We start from the raw sequence: 12,360 nt of genomic DNA, 5'->3' as shown, positions 1-12,360 counted from the left end.
ACGTGTCCATCTGCAGAATATCTTGGAAAAGGCCCAAAACAAACAAGTTAAAATTAAACTGGAGAACGGCAGCCAACTATGGTGTTTAAAGTACATCTAAACAAAGGATTACCGTGATGAAAATGTCTAGGAATTGTCAGTTTAGTGGCTGGTCTGGCCACAAAACAACCAATAATCAGTGCAGCTACTACACCGCAGTCGGGCCTCACAATGTACAGTGGTGAGATAATGCTAAAGTTGGAGCATCTTCATCATCATAAAGGTTTTGTGAGATCCCCAGATTGCACAGTGCCAGGCAACGGAGGAAATTCTGCACTTCTCTACAAAAGTACTGAATTGAAAATCATACCTCAAACAAACCAAAACATGAAACAAAAATGCAATGTGTACGTGTAGGGTGACGGCTTGTCCTACTTTTGGTGGTACTGCTGCACAGCCCGTTATAATTTCCCCTCATGATATAGTGCCCCTCTTTTTTAATGTTGCCAAGCGAACCGTGTAAAATAACTTTACAGAGAGAACATAGATGGACAATAACCATAAACATTTCATAGTGCACTGTACATTTCAGAGGGACCTAACTTTCTGGGCCTATCTTCCTAGTATATATCGGCATCTGTCTGAATTACCCAGAAGGCCGCTTATCAAAAACCGTACGGCAAAAAAATACACTTGCAACAGACTGGAAATGGTCTAGCCACCCACTATTGGGTCCTGACTCACCAACGTCTCTTCCTCTTCCGTCATCTACCTAAAATCAAAATCAACTTTTAATTTCTTCCTTGAGTTGTTTCTGACGTGTTTTGACTGGTAAGCCTCTTCTGAGGAAAACCCAGTTGAAACTTGCGCAACAGAATCACTTTTACATCAATGAAAAACAAACAGAATGTTGAATCTCATGCAGTACAACGACAAAAACAAATAATAAAAAATAAGTACAAAACTACTAAATTTACACTTACTGAGCAGATTTCTTTCTTTCTTTTTTACACCAAAGCAGCTTTAGAGGCGCATTGACTACTGTTTTAGGCTAGTATTAATAACAATTCAAATATTACTAATTGGAAACTGCTGGAGTTGCGGCAGTTGCCTCTGTTCTGCCTTATTAGATTTTCTTTTAGACTTTGTTATGGTCTCAGTGTGAGCGCATGTGGTCACTGTGGTTACAAAGCTGAGGTTTCCCAAATCCATATGATACCTTCATGTTAGCAGAGGCCCCCTAGCAGAGCACTCTGTCTGGATAGTCCATATTTCATACACAGAGCAGCACTGGAGAGTTTATATTATACTGCTCCCTAGTGGTTGAAGACAGTTATAAAAACGTCATGTTGCTTGTGGGTTGCAAATCTTATCTTCAAAATGTACTGAAAAGAATGATCACTTCCTTAGCTTTTTAGGCTTATCTAATGTTTACTCAACAATAATTTGTGGGAGAATAAAGCATTTTGTATTTCACATGGTACACGTATAACCCTCAGCCCTCAGTCCCAACTTAATTGATGGGGGTTATATTTGTTTTCCTTGAGTTGGCCAAAGCTCTTCATCGTAACTTAACCTCTTAACCCCGACCCAAACTGAGCGCATTTTCTCCAGTTTGGCCTTAACCAAATCTGAAAGTTTCTTGAAAAAAAAGTGGCAAAATCGTGGCAAAAACGAGAAGAAAACGAGGATGAAAATGCAACAAAAGAGCGATGAAAAAGTGACAAAAAGTGATGAAAAGTGAAAAAAAGGTGTGAAGAATATGCAACAAAAAAGTCCACAAAAGAGCAACAGAAAATGTAGCAAAAATGTGACGATAAAAAAAAAGCAATGAAAAAAAAAGTTAAACAAAAGTGATGACAATGTGGCAACAATGCGAGGAAAATGATCCGTTAAAGTTTCTAAAGTAACTAATCAGAGTCTAGTATCCTCCCGCACTGACCAATGAGACGAGCTTTTCCTGTGAACCAGCCCGGCTTTCTGGTTAAAGTGGGGAGGAATTTGATTGTTTACTCTAAAAATGTTATCTCTCATTACTTTGCAAACTTACAAACTATCATTTTAAGATGAGTTTTGTAGATTTGGGTAAGGCTGAACTGGAAAAAATGTGCTTGGGCGAGGCTTAAGCGGTTAAAGCGCATGCTGTAGTTGTTTATCATCATGTATCATTGGGTTAAAAGGAAATTGTTAATGGTTGTTTGTATGTGTTTTGCGGCAGCAACCTACCAAGATGACTTGTTTCCCTGAACACAAGGGGGCGGTAGAGGATGAGACTCCAGTAAGAACTGAAGTAAACTCTTGTGGATCTTGAAAAAGAAAAAGAAAAAAATATGGCAAAGGATGAAGCCCTGACACATGCTTTCATTTCGTCTTCCACTGAAGCTAATAAACACAAGCTGGGAAAGTATTACATATCAAGCCTGAACTTTGACCCACTTGATAGATAGGATTAATGATTATGATGGGAACAGCAGGCCAAACACATTTACCAGACTGTGTTTTAGTCACACTTTCAACGTCTGCTCATTGGTTACAAACTATGTAACCAATGAGCAGTCTAGTACTTACAAACTACAAGACTGTGCCACTTTATGGGTAAAAGCAGATCCTAAATTGTGGGTTAGGGCCAGAAGTGGGTCACACAAGTTCGAAAAAGATTCATTGTTTCAGGCCAAAGTGTCTTTCATTTGCACAAAGGCTCTTGGACAGATTCTTAACATGTTATAATGGTTAACCCCTTAACCCCCGCCGTAACCGAGCACATTATCTCCAGTTTGGCTTTACCCAAGTCTAAAAGCTTCTTGACTTGAGCTTAGAGCTTTAAGGCCAAAACTCATTTAGGATTTTTCCTCATGTTGTCCTCTATTTTTTGGTTGCTTTTTTCATTAGATTTTTCTTGCTTTTTTGTCACCCGTTGCGTTTTTTTCCAGCTTTATAATGAGTTTTTGTCGCCCGTTTGCTACGTTTTTGTCACACTTCTGATGCTTTTTTTCCCTGCGTTGTCATCCTCATTTTTGTCTCATTTTTGCTGCTATTTTGTTGCTTTTTTGTTGAGTTTTTGTTGCATTTTCATCACTTTCCTGTCACTCTTCTGATGCCTTTTTTAATGCGTTTCCATCCTCAGTTACGTCTAGTTTTTGTTGCCTTTTTAATGTTTTTTTTCAAGAAGCTTTCAGATTTACGTGAAGCCGAACTGGAGAAACTGTACTTGGTTAAGGGGTTAAAGCAAAAATGTTTCAAAATAATCAAGGCCACAAATTTAGACCTTAGCTAAAAGGTTGCAAGTAGTCTCTATTAACACAATACCTATATAGCCCTTACACAAAATTCGCAACACACATATGAGCGATGGGAAAACTTTACACACTCTTCAAAAAAAATGATAAAAAATATAACAATGTGCTTTAAAAAGTAAAACGTCATCCAAATTTTTATATGCCTCCCTGCAGCCAGCGGCAAAGTGTTCCCACATGCCGATGATGTCAGGTTTTAGCTTGTGCGCCAGTGGGATGATCTGTTTACGGGACCGCGGTGCCTGGGTTAACTCTATTCTCTGTAAAATTGTTGAAAAATCCACTGTCTGGTGCTTGTCACAGATAATGAATGCTGCTTGAACATTGTTGAGGTGTTGTAAGTTTAGCCTGGCCCAGATTTAGGAATGCCAAGTTGTGGACATTCCTATGATTCATTGGAGATAGTTATCAGTGCACAGTAGAGTAAAAACCAGGAGGGAGGGGTGCTGTAGTAGGGGCCACGGCGTTCTTCTTTAAGAGGCTTTCTCATCTGACTCAGCTGGACAGAAGTAAGCCTCCCTTTGTTGAAACAATAAAACAATACAGTGTAATTACCATGAAAAGAGGTCTCTGCCGAGCTGCATTGCCATCGGGACTAAACATTCCCTCATTTCCAGCTGAAGAGAGTTGCTGCATATCAAAGAGAATTCTGGGAAAAGAGAAAGCAAAAATGTTACAGCGTCAGTGGGGGTGGGGTAACAAAAAGAAAAAGTTTATTTGTGTCCCCTTAAAATTATAAGGCTCTATCTGGAGTAGTTCAGAAATGTTTAAAGTTTTGACCACCCATAGAACAAAGTGGAAATTGATAGCATGTTTTGCTGATGACTAACTTCAGAAATGCACCAAAATCTACCAAACTTTCATGTATGCACAGGATGGTCCAGGAACAAGAATATGCACATACTGTACTAACACTAACTAAAACATGTCAGAAGAAGCTTAATATATAGGGATTGAAATGAAACAAGCTCTTTTAAAAATGACTGTGTCCAACCATATAGTTTGCAGTTTATTCCCCAAAACACACACATCATAATAAAAATGTATGTTTGACCCAAGTGAAATTATAACTATATTTTTTGGGAGTCAGAAAGCCGCCGGGGCAAGTAAAGCCGGAGCACACACTGTCTCCACTTCACAGTAATGTGGCTGGTTTCAAATTTGCAAAATCCCTGTGTGACAGGTTTGACCATTAAAGCAGCAGCCAGAAAAAAGGCAAAGTATGTCTGTTAAAGTGTAGGAAAAAGGTAATGATAAGAGCGGGGGTTTTCCGAAATTTTTGGTTTTGTATTTTTGTATCAAGAAAAGCACAGTCTTATTAGCTGACATCATGTCCAAATCAGAAGAGGTCATTCCTCATCATGACCTGGGAAAGATTATTTACTGTTGTCCGGTTGGGACGCACTCAGTCTCTAAAATCTCTTCCTGTCTTTTGTCCTTTTGACTAAACTGTAGTGGCAGCTTCCTGTTTGTTATCTTGTTCCTGCATGCTTCACACTTGCCCTTTTCCATTAGTTTAGTGCAATAAAGCAAATAATAAAATACAGTGCACTGTTTTATGTTTCATGCCGTTGTAAGAAGCTGCTAAAAGGGAATTAAGGTTAATGCTTGTTGTAAGGAAGAAGCTATTTTGATTCTGCATAAAGTCCTAGCATGTAAAACTCACATAATGCTGAACAACTGCTGACCCAATCCCCACCCAAACCATGACCGACATGTGCCCAGACTTAGACTTATTGATGTAGTTTAAGGGTCTATATAAGAGATCAACAATCTTCAGTAGTAGTAAACATAAAATCCATTCATTTGCCACATTACTGACTCCTAGTGGCTAGAGTACATTTGTTTTAAACTAAATCTACAAGCCCAATGTTTATCATGACCAAAAAATGTCAAACAGAGTCAAAACTAGGGTAAGAGCAGGAGGGACATGAAGGTCAGGGAGCTGGCAGGTCAAAGTCCGGAGGGACCCTAGAAGGCCCAGGATATTGCTCAGGTAGGTCGGAAGGCCTGCTGAGGGCCATGCTGGCGGAGGCAGGTCGGGTGGAGATCAGGCAAGGATCAGGGAAAGGAACACAATGAGCCCACCCCAGACAGAGGTCTCGGCTGACGGCGGCCCCAGGACAGAAGGAACCCACCCTGAACGGAAAATTGTGTCCAGCGGTGGCTCCGGGACTGGGGCCCACCTAGGAGGGAGGTCGCTGTCTGGCAGTGGCTCAGGAAGAGTTGAGGTGAGACTCCAGATGAGGCGCAGGCACTGGAGGCAGCTGAGACAACCCTGGTAGACGAGCAGGGACAGGAGTTTGAAGGGCCCACCCCGGACGGAGATAAATGTCCGGCAGTGGCCCTTGGACAAAAGGAGCCCACCCCACACTGAAGTTGTGTCCGGCGGTGGCTCTGGACAGGAGAAGGGGATGACCACCCTGGACGGAGGTACGTGTCCAGCGGTGGTTCAGGAACAGGGTCAGGGTGCTCATCCAGTGGCCGTGTCATTCTGTCATGGTTTGTGGTGGTGCGAAGAAAATAAAACCCAAAATACAGGACTGCAACAAAACTGGTGATGTTTAATGAATGACGAAAACCAAAATAACAAAATCCAGAGACAACAAAACTCCATAGAACTATATACACTCAAACGGCTGACGTAGACAATGAACTGACAAAGGACATGGGAAACACAAGGGTACAGGTGTAACACATCAGGGTGGGGCAGGCAATTAACACAAGGGAAGTAAAGCAAAAACACAACATGTCAAAAAAAAAAAAAAAGAGTTATGAATTTTTGAAGAAATGCCCAGTGTGCTCACTCCAGCCACTAGGGGGCAGCTTAAATTTAAAAAGGAAAGAATTTCAAGTGTCCAGCAGAGGGCACTGACATAATAGGAGAACAGGATATAAATAGCATATTATAGCCACGTGGTAAATGGTCAGTCTGCCCCTGGGCGGCTGTGGCTACAATAGTAGTAGCTTACCACCACTCCAAGTGAGTGAATGAATAATGACTACAATGTAGTGGCACAGGCTGGTAAAGTGTAATACAAGTGTAAGCCAATATTATTATTTATTAGGCTACAGTCCTGTTGAACTTTTATTTTAAAATCCCAGCTCATCATTATATGCAGCCGATGACTCGCCGTGGGAGCTGAATTTCGGCCCAACACGCAAAATGAGTTTGAGTTTATATGAACTGAAGAGGGTTATGGGAATCTTTCAAACAGTTAGGGAATTAATGCACATATGTATATAGTTAGAGAGACACAGATGCATACCAGAAATGACCTGAGCTTGTTTTAATGATTAGAGAAAAGAAGTGTTTGACAGAAAAATCTATCATTCTCAGCACCGTGGTATGTGGGGTCTCGCAGAGGAGGGAAAAACACAGTGCATTTCTCACTAAACACAAATGGAGTTTATTTTCTTTTACAATAACTTTAAGACCTATTGACGGGATTTCAGTGAGCTGGAGCTTTCACATAGTCCCTTGATAAATGTATTTATTGGTTTATTTGATCGGGACAGTGCATGTTAATGAACATACAAGTAAACACACAACACCGGATTGTAGCCTAATTTCTATCCGTTGTCCCACACTCACACTCTCATACATCCTGACCTATTGTACATATTTTTTGTGTGTTTTTAGTGGTAAGGGAAACCGGAGTACCTGGAGGAAACCTATGCAGACACGGGGAGAACATGCAAACTCCACAAAGAAAGGCTGAGTGATTTCTGTGTTTTCAAAGAGTTAAATATTAAATACATGGGAAAGACCATCTGGATGTGACAGGATGACGCAGCTTTTTAATCTTCCAGTTCAAGGTAAATCAGTCAGTCAACAGGCAGGTCATTCCTGGGAAGCACTGGATACGTTTTGCTTGCATAGCACACTGATCAGTCATGTGAGCCTCCTGTTCTAGTCTTGGCAACTGCACAAAGTGAAACAATATAGACAAGCACCACTGGGAATGAACTTGTGGGGTAAATTAATGACATCTTACGGTTTGCATCCCTTTTACTTTCAATATTGTTGTAAAGGGGGAATGCCCAATATGCAGTCAGTCTTATCTTATCTTAGTAGCCATTGTCTTTGTAGGAGACGCATCTGTGATTGAGTATGTGCACGGTGCGATTGTGTGCTACTGAGGCGGGGACTCACATGGGCGTGTGCATGCGGAAGTGTAAGCGTGTAAAAACACGCACTCACCTCTGGTCTGGGTAGCCACAATATTTGTTGACCACATAGCACCCATTCCATTTATCATTCTTTGTCCGGTTATCCTTCTGGTTTTCTTTGATTCTGTCATATTAATCTTAATGCGCTGTAATAGCTTTGTCCTTTTTGTATGCAATAAATGCACAAAAACTTAACTGCGGATCTCAGCGCATTTGTCACCATTGCCTCTTTGCGCGTCACAATGTTAAGCCATAGGACCCAGCCTCATCCTCTCCGCGGCTATAAGGTTTGGTCAGAAGTCGCAACAGTCTTATAACAGTCTTATGTTATTTTTTCATTTTATTTTTTTCTTCTGTGTCACATGACAACAGGGAAGTATCTGATTACACTACATGTTTCAAGAAACAGCATTATTCTTGACAGAGATTTAGTACTTTATTTAATCATATTCCAGAACTCTTGCTCTGTGTATCCTGGCAAATCCTTACGCAACCTGAATCTATTAAAAACAGGATGCTGACAGTAAGCAAAATGAAATTTCAACAGGTCCAGCGAATTAATCCTTGAGAAGTAGATATCGGCTGGTTACAGTAAAATTACACTCTTTGTAGGAAATCAAATGTGTGATGGAATTTACATTCTAGTAAGTGACCTTGTAAAGACAAACTGTGTAATGTACAGTAAACAGTGAGCCGACTGCATCTCTATTAAGTGTGGGTGTGAATCTATCTAATCAGTAGTTTATAAAACAAATTCCTATTTGAGTCGTGGCTTATTGTCCAAGGATTTTGGATAGTTCCTGAGACCGTACCAGTTGTACAAAAATACAGTGCCTCTCGAAAGTATTCATACACCTTGGACTTTTGCACATTTTGTCATGTTTACAACCCTAAACATAAAGATTTTATTTTGATTTTTTTACTGAACATTCACACACAAGTAACAGACAACTGTGAAGTGAAAGCAAAATGATACATGATTCTGTTAATTTTCAAAAAATAGAAAAGTGAAAAGTGGGGCGTGCATAAGTATTCATACAGCATCTTATGAGTTCATTAAATTGCCTTTATAACATTCCTCATGACTCCAGAATGTTCACTCCTTGGCCTAACGGTTAAATAGAGGCACCTGTGTGTAATCTACTCTCAGTATAACTACAGCTGTTCTTTTAGGCCCTCAGAGCTGTGGTCAGAGTGTATTGGTCACTAAACAACATCATGAAGGCCAAGGAGCACCAGAGAGGTCAGGGATAAAGCTGTGGAGAAGTTTAAAGCAGCATTAAGTTACACAAAGATTTCCCAAGATTTAAACATCTCATGGAGCACTGTTCAATCCATCATTCAGAAATGGAAAGAGTAAAGCACCACTGCCAACTTACCAAGACACGGCTGTTCACGTAAACTAACAAACTGAACAAGGAGAGCATTGGTCAGAAGTACAACCAAGTGCCCCAAGGTAACTCTGGAGGAGCTGTGAAGTGCTGCCGCTGAGCTGGGGGAATCTGTACATGGGACAACTATAAGTCGTATCTACACAAATCTGGCCTTCATGGACGAGTGGAAGAAGAAAGCCATTATTGAAAGGAGGCCATAAGAAATCCCGTTTGAAGTTTGCTAGAAGTCATATGGAGGACACAGCTCCATGTGGAAGAAGGAGCTTTGGTCAGATGAGACAAAAATTGAACTTTTTGGCCCAAATGCAAAACGTTATGTATGGAGCAAACCTGACACTGCTCATGGTCCTGAGTGCACCATCCCCAGTGTCAAATATACGGGGGGGAGGATCATGCTGTAGGGCTGCATTCCTCAGCGGGGACAGGGGACATCGTAAGAATAGTTGTGAAGATGGATGGAGCCAAATACAGAGACATTTTGGAGGAAAACCTGCTGGAGTCAGCAAGAGAACTGAGGCTGGGGCAGAGATTCACCTTCAGCAGGACAATGACCCTAAACAAAAAGATAAATCTACAATGGAATGGTTCAATAAAAACAAATTAATGTGTTAGAATGGCCCAGTCAAAGTCCTGACCTAAATCCTATTGAAAATCTGTGGAATAATGTGAAAACTGCTGTTCACAAACACTCTCCTTCTAATGTGACAGAGCTTGAGTTGTTTTTTAAAGATGAATGGGCTAAAATGTCAGTCTCTACATGTGCAAATCTTGTAGAGTCAGATCCCAAAAGACTTTCTGCTGTTATTACAGCAAAGGGGGTTCCACAAAGTATTCTGTATGAATACTTACGCACGCCCCACTTTTCACTTTTCTATTTTTTGAAAAATAACGGAATCATGTATCATTTTGCTTTCACTTCACAGTTGGTCGGTTACTTGTGTGTGAACGTTCAGTAAAAAAACAAAAATAAAATCTTTATGTTTAGGGTTGTAAACATGACAAAATGTGCAAAAGTTCAAGGTGTATGAATACTTTCGAGAGGCACTGTAGATACTTGATTGAATTAGGACCAATGCTCGGGTCGCATAGGACAAAATTCTCAGAAATAGCTTACATTAAACTTACAGTAAGTCAGACTCATAGGTCTACCTACTATTTCGTGACAGGCGGCAGAAATATCAATATCCGTTTGCTGGTTCTCCTCACTCCCTCCCTCTCCTTCGCTGAGTCTCATCGGTTTACAGCGGACCAAAGCGACTCAGTGTCGGGGGCACAATCTGAGCAGAGCTGGAATACACCACACAGGAAGACATTGTTGTGGTGAATACTGGAGAAAACAATGCAAATGACTGGCACCAGTGTGTTTCTTCAACTTTTCGCAGGATTTATCCTCAGTGTGACAGGTTGTTTCCCTTCTTTTCCTTTCTTTGACTACACAAACCTCAATCTGTTGCATACTCTGAAAATTATACTGGTGATTTAACTACTTTAAGTTGGGATAAACAATATGTAGAGTAAATGTGGTGAAAATGCTGTGAAGTAGCGGCAGGTAATGTTATTCTAACGGCTGCTTAGTATTTAATTCAAAAGTTGTGTTATAAAGCAAAATTCAATTTGAAGGGCAAGGGAGAGTGCAACAGCAGCAATCAACCATAGAAATACAAAAGTGCGCCCCCTATTGTCACAAATTCTTGCTATGATTCTTCCTTATTTGCTCGTCCTTTTATTTTATTTTAAGACTTTGCATCAAAATATAATTATTTTGTATTGGCATAGCTATGTTATCACACCATAGTATTGCTCTAATATTGTTAGCCTGGCCTTAGCCATCCGTAAACTCCGGTCAATTATAATAAATGGACAGGAGATAAACACAAGTGTAGCCCTGAGGCGTGAAGACACTGGCTCTTACAGACTGGAGGCAGATGGATTTTCTTATACTGTAAAGGATGTCCTTGTTCGTGTGTTATGTAAGTTAAATGAATAATTTTTTGTGCTTGCCTGTTTTTCTCTGATCAATTATAATATTGTATCTAATATTCGACACTCATAATTCACTTTGTTAAGAGGTCTGTAGGTGATTTCTATAAAGAGTATAGTAAGTTTCTCTACGAAATACACAATATTGCTTGGGTGTAGGGTGGGCCCGACTAGTCCCTTTACAACTTAGCTTTTATCAAATGCAATAGAGGTAAGAATTGTGTTGTATATTGTATATAGACTGTATTCTGTAATCATGATTTTCCTTCTTTAGGTTCCAGCTGTCCCATTACAATTGACCCGCCAAAGGTTGTAGTGAAACATGGAGACACTGTGTCCATCTGTGTACAGTGGACGCAGAAATTGAGGGAATGGGCTGGGAAGCTCTGCAAAACGCCGCGGGAATGATGGAGGTTAACCATTTGACCTGGACCTGGACCTATGCAAATCTCATAGGCCGGTCCATGTATGCTATTTGCTTCATTCTTTCAGTGTCCGGTGAAGACTGTGCTAAAAAAGCTGTTATTGTTCTATATAGTAAGTGTGTTTTTTGTTATGTTTTTTAATATATATTTATTTAACTTCTAGTTTTATTTATCCAAAGTAAATCTTTAGCTACTTTTATAACAACAGCTTTTTAATCACTGTATTCTACCTGGGCAAGATTTCTGAAATTTGAGCTAATCAACTTGAATGACAGTAATTGGCAGTTTGCAAAGTATTAGTTAAAAGTGCACATAATTGGTTTAGTTTTATTATTATACTATACACCAATGTTACGGTGTAAAAATCCAAATGAAGAAAAATAAATTCTCCATGGCCTTTTCTTACTTTTGCAAACATTTATTTTTTTTATTTTTTTTACAAATATCAACAATAGCCTTACTTGAAGTTTTGGCTACTTAACAGACTTCTAATCAGTTTCTCACTCAATGGTATTTCTTTTGTTCAGGTGTCCCTGAAGAAGTCCATATTGTCTCTAATAGCAGTGGTGGCTTCATGAAAGAAGGGGAAGACTATTACCTTATATGTGAAGTGCATGATAAAACACCTGTTGAAAATCTGACTGTGATGTGGTACAAAGACGACACACGATTTCACCTGGATGATTTTACCAACTTCATCCACACACTGCCGAACGCAAGCGAGATCAACTTCACCCCAACAAGAGAAGACAACGGAGTCAAGTTCAGATGTGAAGCACATTTGGATTTTACCCCTGAAGGGCCATACATCAACGTGTCATCACAAACTTTCCAAATAGATGTCCAGTGTAAGTAAATCATTATGCTAACTTTAAATTGAATGTTCTCCGTTATCTGTATTGACTGTTTCCACAGTTGGTCCAGATGTGGATTGTTTAACTATCGAAATAGCTGAAGGCGAGACTTTGGATAGTAAATGCCCTGTACTTGGAAACCCCGCCCCTCACGTCAGTGGCTTAAAAATGGAGGAGATAAACTCAAGTGTAGCCCTGAGGCGTGAAGACGCTGGCTCTTACAGACTGGAGGCAGAAGGATTTTCTTATATTGTAAAGGATG

General features: G+C 40.1%; 1 long non-coding RNA gene across 1 annotated transcript; it reads left to right on the top strand.

The window, feature by feature from the left end:
* Nucleotides 1–11,294: 11,294 nt before the first annotated feature.
* LOC306968663 lies at nucleotides 11,295–12,327 on the top strand. Its single transcript, XR_013793271.1, has 3 exons — nucleotides 11,295–11,356; nucleotides 11,772–12,092; nucleotides 12,160–12,327. It is a non-coding gene; the product is annotated as an uncharacterized lncRNA (long non-coding RNA).
* The last annotated feature ends 33 nt before the right edge of the window (nucleotides 12,328–12,360 follow it).

The sequence above is a fragment of the Gobius niger genome, assembly GCF_951799975.1.
Source record: "Gobius niger genome assembly, chromosome: 10".
Lineage (NCBI taxonomy): Eukaryota > Metazoa > Chordata > Actinopteri > Gobiiformes > Gobiidae > Gobius > Gobius niger.
This window is presented reverse-complemented; position numbering and strand designations above follow the sequence as displayed.